We start from the raw sequence: 6,330 nt of genomic DNA, 5'->3' as shown, positions 1-6,330 counted from the left end.
CTTGCAGAGCCTCTTTCAGATGCAAGCGAATACCCTAAATGCTTTGGGAGGTACGGTATTTACAAGAAAATCTCAGGGCGGGCAAAGGAAGGCATGCATAAGCAGTTTGTAATACAGAAAAACTGGATTTGTAAATATTTCATGTTAATATGTGGTCACCACCAGGGGGCGAATTCCTTTCCATTTGTGAAAATAGCTGCCAGAGGGAAGGAAAACTGCTTCCACCAGAGCTAGTGGAGAAAAAAATCCCTGATCCACTTTACGGAGTCACAGAAGACAGTGAAGGTCTCCTCTTTTGCCAGGGGTAGGTTTGTATAGGTTTCTAACAGTAATTGCATTTCCCTCATAAAAATGCCATAAATAGTGTCACCTTCTGACACGAGTACAAGGGATAGCAGGCATGTCACATGGTGAGAGTGGGAGCAAGAGAAAGGTGGGAGGAGGTGCCACACACCTTTAAGCAACCAGATCTCATGTGAACTGACTTATCACCAAGGGGATGGCCTAAGCCATTCATGAGGGATCCACACCCACGATCCAAGCACTTCCCACCAGGCCTCACCTCCAATGTGAGAGATTACATTTTAACATGAAATTTGATCAGGGACAAACATCCAAACTGTACCATCTGTGAAATGGAGTGTTAACTAATTCCAACCCACAGGGCAGGTGAGATGCTCAATGAGCTATAACAGGGGTTTTGAAATTTGAGGGTGCATTGGAATTACCTGGAGGGCTTGCTAACCCCCACACTACTGGCTCCCACCCTGGAATTTCTGACTCGGTGGGTGGAGGATGGAGCCTGAGAATTGGCATGTCTGGCCAGTTCCCTGCTAAGGCTCAGTGAGTCCGTAAGTGATGCTGCTGGTCTAGTGACCACCCTTTCAGAACCACAGCTTTCCTTCTGAAACACTCATGGAAACCTGGCCCTCGTGATTTATTTGTCCATTTATTTGCTATTGGTGTAAATCCTTCTGTTGCTCTATGGTGCAACCCTTCATTTCAGTACCCAGCATCTGAAGTTCCAGCTCAGACCTTTTGAGCTGGCAAGCCTGCTGGGTTCAGTCTGACCTCACCAGTAAAGAACAGAATGGGTTTTCGATGTCTAGTAGAAATATACTGCATGGCACACATGTAATTCTGAATTTTCTAGTAGCCACGTTAAAAAAAATGAGGAAGCCGTGCATGTGGGGATCCTAGTGGGTGGCTGTTCCTGTGAGGTGGCTGTGTGTTAATAAAGGTATCCATGGAGAACACTGAAAACTCGGTGGATTCAAAATCCATTAAAAATTTGGAACCAAAGATCAGACAAGGAAGCAAATCAATGGACTCTGGAATATCCTTGGACAATAGTTGTAAAATGGATTATCCTCAAATGGGTTTATGTATAATAATAATGAGAACTTTCATAAAAGCACTGGAATGGCATCTCAGTCTGGTACAGATGTTGATGTAGCAAACCTCAGGGAAACATTCATGAAGTTGAAAGATGAAGTCAGGAATAAAAATGATCTTACACATGAAGAAATTGTGGAATTGATGTGTAATGTTTCTGAAGAAGGTGACAGCAAAAGGAGCAGTTTTGCTTGTGTGCTTCCGAGCCATGGTGAAGAAGAAATAATTTTTGGAACAAATGGACCTATTGACCTGAAAAAAATAGCAAGCTTTTTCAGAGGGGATTGTTGTAGGAGTCTAACTGGAAAACCCAAATTTTTCCTTATTCAGGCCTGCCATGGTATAGAACTGGACTGTGGCATTGAGATAGACAGCGGTGTTGATGATGGCATGGTACGTCATAAAACACCAGTGGAGGCCGACCTCTTGCACGCACACTCCACAGCACCTGGGTATCATTCTTGGTGAAATTCAAAGGATGGCTCCTGGTTTATCCAGTCACTTTGTGCCATGCTGGAACAGTGCGCCCACAAGCTTGCGTTTATGCACAAGGTTAACCAAAGGTGGCAACAGAATTTGAGTCCTTTTCCCTTGACGCTACTTTTAATGCAAAGAAACAGATTCCATGTATTGTTTCCATGCTTACAAAAGAACTGTATTTTTATCACTAAAGAAGTCGTTGGGTTTTTTTTTTTTTTTTTTTTTGGTTGTAAGCCAAGTGAGAAGACAGTATATTTGGTTCTGTATTTCCCTCTCATTTTAACCTACTCATGCTGCAGAGGGTACTTCCATCAGGTAGAACCACTATGAAGCTACCATGAACTTAGCATCAATTAAATGCAATTGAATTTAATTAGGGATACATAAAAGTGGATACCGGTGCAGTCATTATGAGAGGCAATACTTATTAATTTACAGCTTTCATGACTAGCAAGTTATAAGGACGCTATGCTATGAATTTTCAAGTAATTGTGAAAAAGTTAAACATTGAAGTAATGAATTTTTATGATATTCCTCCCTCTTAAGGCTGTGTATTCTAGTTTTGTCAAACTATAGAAATGATGGTGTGAAAGAACTTGGGCATCTATGGGCATGCTCAAAGGCTCAAACCTTCATTTTAGAATTGGGATGCAAAGATAAATCGACTGTGTTCTTAGACCATTTATCCGGGATTAAGGTTGTTTTCTGATGTTTGTCCCGAACACCTTTGTTGTAAATTTAAAAAATAATAACGTTTAATATTGAGAAAGACACTAAGTATTTTATGGGAGAGAAAGTGAGCAAACCAAGTTGACTCTTTTAAGGCTAAAACATAACATCGATAGAGAGGTGGAGTTTCAGCTGTGAGGTGCAGTGCTATCGATCATGCAGCCAATCTACCAGCATAAATATCTTCTCATTTGTCCCGATGCAAATCAGTTGAGCTTCACATACTAGCAATATATCTGAAGAGCTATTATAAAAAAACACGCAAAGTGTTGATTATTAGCCGGGTAATGTGAATAAATTCTACAGGTACATATGAAAATACTACTTAAATAATAAAAAGTGGAATGTAAGGAAAGCAATAAACGGATGGGCTGAGCTGTCTGTAACTTGAGAGCAGATGGTTTGAGCCTAAGCAGAGACGTGACACAGCCTGTTCCATAAAGGCACAGGCATAGACCGTGGTTTCAGGACGGGCCTGCAGCTCGCTTCTCTGTACACACTGGGGTGTGGGGAGAATGCTGCCAGGGGACCATTGCCAAGTAAGAAAGTGAGCAAAATCAGGAACTTCTGAAGTGGAAATGTTCTAAAGGTGGCGAGCCACAGTAGAAATCACAGTACTCTTTGTAGTAAAATTCTTAAGCATGTTATTTTCTGTTGAAGTTTACAATCAAAGGAAAATAGCAATGTTTTATACCATCTACTGAAAGAAAAGGACCATGGCACATAGGACTCTAGATGGCATCCAGCCGGAGGCCAGAGCTGAGCACCCAGCCCAGGAGGCAGGCTCCAGGCCTCCTCACTCAGCAGGTGCTGAGCCATCACCGCACTGCGTCTCACTGGCTTTCAGTCTGACATTACATGGGAGATTTCTTGTTGCTCAAAAAGTGAACTTGGCATTCGTTAATGACAGTTTTTAAAAAAAATTTTTTACTAGATCTGTAATTTTTGTAAGTACACATAGCATGTAATGGTTTGTTTCCATTTTTTATTTCAAAATATACATTCAAACTTAAAAAAAGACAAGTAAAATAAATCTTAGTTATATATTTTATTTAACCTAAGATATCATCAATGATAGGATATTATCATTACTCTATTATTGATATGGACATTATTAATAAAATATTTTTCTTTTTTTGAACTTTTGAATGAAGTCTTAGAAATCTGGTATGTTCTGGAATGTACTTTAACTTTCCAGTACATCCTCACTGAGAATAGCCCCATTCTAGGTGACTAAGAGCCATATGTGGTTCATGGCTACTGGGCTGGGTGGCACAGTTGTAGAGTATTTTTAAGTGGGAGAAAACTGCTGTGTATTCACAGCATGAAAAACCCCACAGAGAGTAGCGGGTTCTTTATGTTACAGACTCTTCTGTTGCCAAAATGGTATAACCCCTCCAAAGGCCAGGCGTCGTTGCATGAGAAAATTGAAGGTCTAGGCCTGGGATATTTTTTATAGGAAGCTACACATTTCACCAGGCAAAGAAAACATCTTTTGATTTCTGTCACAATGCCCCTAAAATAGTCACATTTCCAAAATAAGGTTTTTCTACTTTGAAATTGAACTAACAACATACCCAGATTCTGATATTTCAGTCAGGCCTGGAAGTGGTGAATTCACTGCTTTTAATTCTTCCTGGGAGAAATTCTGGAAGACCATTTTGAATAGAAATCTCCAGGCAAATTGCCACGTGGGTGAATTAGAGTCACTGTCTTAGAATTCAGCTTCTCCCAGACAGTGGTCTCCAATGCTCACACCCAGGAAGGTAAAGCCTACCCACCCTAGAGAATTTTCACAGCAGATGTGGTTGAGTATTTCATAAAGAAAATGCTCAGTCTAAATTTATGTTTTCTTTTCAGACAAGACTAAAACTTATTTTTACCATTTTTTCTCATTTCTGCTAAAGCAGTTCTTAACCCATAATACATTACCTTTGTAAATATCTCAAGCCAAAAATCATTTAAATTTTGTTTCTTCAGAAAAGTGTTGGTGATTCATAACAGCATACTTGTATTTTCTAGTATTACTGAGAGCTATTTTGAAAACGTGACTATATTTCATGGACAGAATGTCAGATGTTTTGGATTTGCTATGGAATTGCTAAAGTTGTACCATTAGTTGAGAACAAGGTACCTCTAACTTTTTCTACCTGAACCTCTAAACACATCTAGGCATTTTTCAGGCACATAGTTTATCAGGGAAAAATAATATTATTTTCCTATTGAACTATATGAAACTACTGTTTTCGTAGGCCAATAATTGTTAAACCGGGACAATTTCATGTATATAATCAAAAACAGAGAGGATAGCCTTTTTCTTTTCTGTTCATTTTCCATGCCATTTAAAATTGAGTGGTAAGAAAAAAATGTAAAAGCTATGAATTTCAAATATGCACTATTTCTAGTGGAAAAGAAATAGAGCAACATACTTTAGAGTTGTGATTCTCAAACTTGGCAGCCCATTAAAATCACCTGTGTGAAAAATATACTCTAAGGTGACCTCCAATGAGTCATGCCAGTGGAATATAGAAAAGGCAAGTCACTCCCTTAGTTAGGTTTCATTTTATGGTAAAGGTGACATAAATCATTTCTATGATTACATTGTGTTGTATAAGACTCCATCTTAAGGGACTGGAGCAGAGATCTCCTGCTAGCCTTGAAGCAGTAAGCTGCCGTATTGTGAGGGGGCCTAGGAGGGGGCCATGTGACAAGGAACTGTGGGCAGCTTCCAGGAGTAAAGAGTGCTGCTTGACCATCAAGGAAATGGAGACCTGAGTCCCCGAGGGAGCTTAGACAAAGATGACTTCACCGTGGAGTCTCTGATGAGTCCACAACTGGCTGATGATTGACTCATGGCCTTGTGCGGAGGACTCTATTAGGCTGTGCTCAGATTCCTAGCCCACAAAAAGTGTCGGAGAGTAGATGTGCCATTATTTTAATCCTGTAAGTTTGTGGTAATTTGTTTTGCAGCAACAGATTACAGCATTTCACCAGGCAAAGAAAACATCCTTAGATTTCTGTGATAGAAATATGGGAATCTTTAACAAATTGGAATATACCAGACAATGGCATCCATCCGAATCTCTGGGGCCAGGACCCAGGCATCATTGATTTTTACAGTTCCCCAGTGACTCTGACGCACAGACAGAGCTGAGAACCACTGCTGGGGAGTCAGACTGGTTTGAATTCTGGCTTCGTTCACCAGTTCCGAGCTAAGTGACCCTGCACAAGTGACTGGCAGTCATCTTTCTTTGCCTCTGTTTCCTCACTTGTAAATATAGACAGTGATGTTACTTTCTGAGGCTCTGTGGGGATGAAATGAGATCGCATCTCTTAATTATTCAGCAGTGTCTGGGGTACAAGAAACCCTCAATAAAATGTAACTCCTAGATGCTAAGAACAGCCCCCTTGTCAAATAATGTAATTGAATCCTCTATTAGTCAGCTTGGATTGCATAAAAAATACCACAGGCAGGTGGCTTTAAAAAACAACAGGAGGCCGGGCACAGTGGCTCACGCCTATAATCCCAGCACTTTGAGAGGCTGAGGCAGGCAGATCATGAGGTCAGGAGATCGAGACCATCCTGGTCAACATAGTGAAACCCCGTCTCTACTAAAAATGCAAAAATTAGCTGGGCATGGTGGTGCACGCCTGTAGTCCCAGCTACTCGGGAGGCTGAGGCAGGAGAATTGTTTGAACCCGGGAGGTGGAGGTTGCAGTGAGCCG

General features: G+C 40.8%; 1 pseudogene; it reads left to right on the top strand.

Moving 5' to 3' along the window:
• Nucleotides 1-1,124: 1,124 nt before the first annotated feature.
• LOC100403684 (caspase-3 pseudogene) lies at nucleotides 1,125-2,066 on the top strand (annotated as a pseudogene).
• Nucleotides 2,067-6,330: the final 4,264 nt, after the last annotated feature.

Source organism: Callithrix jacchus, chromosome 5 (genome assembly GCF_049354715.1).
Source record: "Callithrix jacchus isolate 240 chromosome 5, calJac240_pri, whole genome shotgun sequence".
NCBI classification, from domain to species: Eukaryota; Metazoa; Chordata; class Mammalia; order Primates; family Cebidae; genus Callithrix; species Callithrix jacchus.
The sequence above is the reverse complement of the archived record's forward strand: the minus strand, read 5'-3'. Positions and strand labels throughout refer to the sequence as shown.